Below are 3,724 nucleotides of genomic sequence, written 5' to 3' on the forward strand. Positions count from 1 at the left end.
GGTGATGGTCAAAAATGCGGTCTCTGTAGCCAGCATGAACTGTATTTGTGGGGTTCCAGGATTAAGGTTTGCAGAGAGTCCATTCCTAGTACTCTTTGTCCCGTAGGCCCTGAGGGAGCCACAGAAAGTAACCCAAAAGGAAATGGCAGATCAGCCTAGATTACCAGCTGTGGCTATCTGTGGAGTAAAGTGCGTTCCTTTGCCCACACTGGCATTGCTGATCTTACTGTAAACAGACTACTTGGTCAGTGAGGATGAGAGAGGTCTGACTAAGGAGCAGGGACTCAAGATTGCCATCCATGAAATTAGTCCCTCCAAGAGACACTCTCCCCTACCCAGCCACTCTCACTCTCATTCCCGTTACCTGGTTCATCTCTCTATCTACCATCCCCCCCCCCTTGCTTTAGGACATTCTGTGACCACTCTCTTTCCCCAGTTTCTCACACTAACAGCCCTCCCCTGTCCAAATCATCTTGGAAGCATACAACCCTACAAGGGAATAGTTGACCTGGTGCTCCACCCCATTCTTGAGTATTCAGAGAAAAGATCAAGCCCCAGAAATCCATGCTCCCCTTCCTTGAGCCCACTGACTTCCCTTCTGCCCATCTACTAGGGACCAGGGCTGACATCTGCTGCAGGCTCACTCTGTGCCAAGCTCTTGAGTCCCTGTGCCCTCACAAGAGCCCTGGTCAGTGCTTCCCCAGAGGCATGGAGAAGGGCAGAGGAAAGCCTCAACACTTGGACTCCTGGACTACAGTTCCACAGAGAGAAGTTTGGGGAAAGATTCCACTGTACCCACGTTCAGGGTCAAAGGGGCTTTAGCCATTGTCTTCTGGAGCCTGGGATGCCTCTATCTGCCTTCATTCTCTGATTTCTGTCCTGACCTGTTTCTGTCCTTACAAAGTCTGAGAATAGAAGAGGACATGGGGAAGAACAGACCTGTGCCTCCCAGACCAGAACCTGCGGACCAGGGACAGCCCTTTTTCAAGCTCCCAGTAATCCTAGAATCAAAGGGTTCCCTTTGCACCACTGTGCCCAGGCTACAAGGGTCCCCTTCAGTCTATCCTATCCACTCGGCAACAGATTATGGGGACACAGAGAGAGACACAGACAGACAGAAACACAGAGAGACAGAGACAGACAGAGGCAGAAAAGAGACAGAGAAATAGAGATAGAGAGAAGAGAAACTGAGAAAGAGAGCCAGGCAGAAGAAGAGAAGGAAGGTACATCCCAAGGGCTAAATGCCTCCAACTACCCACACCATATCATTGAGCCAAAAAAGGGAAATGAGGTCTGAGGGAGGAAGCCAGATCTCTCTCTCTGCGGCTCTGCCTTGACCCTCTGGCCCTGGTTTCCTTAACTTGGAATCAGTGAACTTGTATGGTAAAAAGCTACATTATGCTCACTAATCTCTAGCTGAAATTTAGCATTTCCTTCAATTATGACAATAGCAACAAATCAGTCATTAGAAATCACACATATTTTCATATCATATTACAGTATTACAGATCTTTTGAAATATTTATGCTCATCACTGCTTCAAAATTATATGAGGTATCAACTTCCCACTAGATCTTATTTAAAGCATTAATAAAGAAGCACATATATTACTATACCACATTAAAATAGTTTTATAACTCTTTTGCAATATAATTGGTTTTCCTTTGTAATCCTATATGTTTTATTTTATGCATTTTAAAACATTATTCTGAGACAGGGTCCATATGCTTTAGCAGGTTGCCAAAGGGGAAGATGGCATAAAAAAGGTTCAGAATTCTCGCATCTAGCCCCTGACCAGCAGACCCCAGCACCCATCCCTGCAAGCTCCCTGTGCCTTGTACTATCTTTTCCTACTCCCCTCTCTTCCTGGGTTAGTCTGAGTCTCCAGGAAGAAGCTAACAAGGCAGGATGAAGCATGCAAGGATTTGATTGGGGAAATGGTTCTGATAGGGGAGGGAGCCTGGGGTTGGGAGAGGTGTGAAGAAGACAGGGAAGGAAAGAAGGGTAAGCGGAAGCATCCTACACCACTATGCAGTCAAAGAAATTTCAGCAAGACCATTGGGAAATTCTTGAACCAAAGTCAGTGTCAGAGGAGTTCCCTATCTCCCAGGAATGGGCCTGCCTTAGGATCTCTGCTAAGTTCTGTCATTGGCTGGGAGCAGCCCAGTGGGAAGCCAGCCTTAGATAAGGAGCTGATGGATTTCAGAGAGAAGCAGCTGGTTAATTTCACTCCTTATCGTTGAAGGTCTATGAGGAGCACTTTCATGGCCACCACAGTTGTCCATCTGGGAATAAAGGACAGAGTACTCCGCCCTGGGCACCTGGAGCAGGGGTCCTGTCTAGAGTTGTAGGTGAGCATGATAGTTAATGATGTAGGCTTGGGGGAGTTGGCCATTTTCTAGCTGCAGGGCCTTGGGCAAGTTATTTAATGCTCCCTGTCTCTTTATCTGTGAAATAGAGGTGACAAAATTCGCTATCATATAGGGGTTCTGTGAGAATTAATTGAGGTTGGCGAAGCAATGTTTGCACAGGGTTGGGACATAGTGAGCTCTCAATAATTGGTAGTCATTATTATGGCCATTTTAATTATTAATTATTATTACCATTCTCTTTCTCAAAGGGAAGGCCCTGGGGAAGTGGAGCTCCTGGAGGCTGAAGATGACAGTCTCTCCCTGAGCTGGGGCAGCTAGGAGAGGTTGGAACCCCTTCCTCACACTCCCCTTGTCTTCCCCTGAGGCAGGGGTCTTCCCCTAGCTACTGACAGTTCCTGTGTCTGCTGACTCACAAGCCAACTTCCTCTCATACAAACAGGAAAGCACAGCCGGCCACCACCACCCCGCCTGCCCCCCTCCACGCACAGTTAAACACTGGCCCCTGCTCTGAGGGGAAGTGCCTCAGTTTCTGGGGGACAGGCTCCAGGGCTGAGGCTTCCCCAGGATGGGGTGAAGGAGAAAGGACCCATTTCTCTTCAGGCCACCCCCTCACCCCCACTGCAATTTTAGGGTGGGAGAGTACAGAAAAGGGGTTTCTTCCAAGAATGAAAAGGCTGCTGCTTGGCCACTGTGCTTGCAGGGCACCAGCCGTATCCCCCCAAAAGACAGCCCCAACCCGTGGTTTGAAAGTAGGAATGCTGCCCTGCTGAACTTCAACCCTGGGAAGAAACCTGGGTTGGGCCCTTGAGGAGGCAGCCTCAGATGGAGACTCCTCTGCTGGATCTCTGGGCCTGTTCGCCCAGGCCAGATCGCTGGGCTCAGAAAGGGGCTCCCCAAGCTGGAAGGCTGTGACTATCCGTGACTTCTGAATGTCCAGCTTCTATCCCCCATTCAAGTGGGTGCCAGAGTCCAGTCACCCTGCTGAGCGTGTGAGAGGTGCTCTGGGGGCGTAAGGCCCGATCCCTTCTCCTCCCTTCTGCAGGACTGGAGGGGATGGGAACAGCGGGGGATGCAGAGTCATCCTCCGCAGCGCTCTCCTTGTCTCTGTTTCTACTTCTGTCCCTATCTCCGTTCTGGTCTGTCTCTTTGTCCCTCTCCCCAAGGCTGTCGAGGCCCCTGGCCGTGTTCCGGTCCCTTTCTCGACCCGTGAGAGGGCAGAGCGGGGTAGAACCAGAGATAAGCGCTGCGGTTGGGTGAGCAACCCGAAACCTCTGAAGGGCAGCACTTGCACAAGGAGTGGCCGGGCCCCGCCGAGGGAATCGGCCGGGCGGGGCGGGGCTGGGCCCCGTCGG

The sequence above is a fragment of the Galeopterus variegatus genome, unplaced genomic scaffold, assembly GCF_000696425.1.
Source record: "Galeopterus variegatus unplaced genomic scaffold, G_variegatus-3.0.2 Scaffold502, whole genome shotgun sequence".
Classification (NCBI taxonomy): domain Eukaryota; kingdom Metazoa; phylum Chordata; class Mammalia; order Dermoptera; family Cynocephalidae; genus Galeopterus; species Galeopterus variegatus.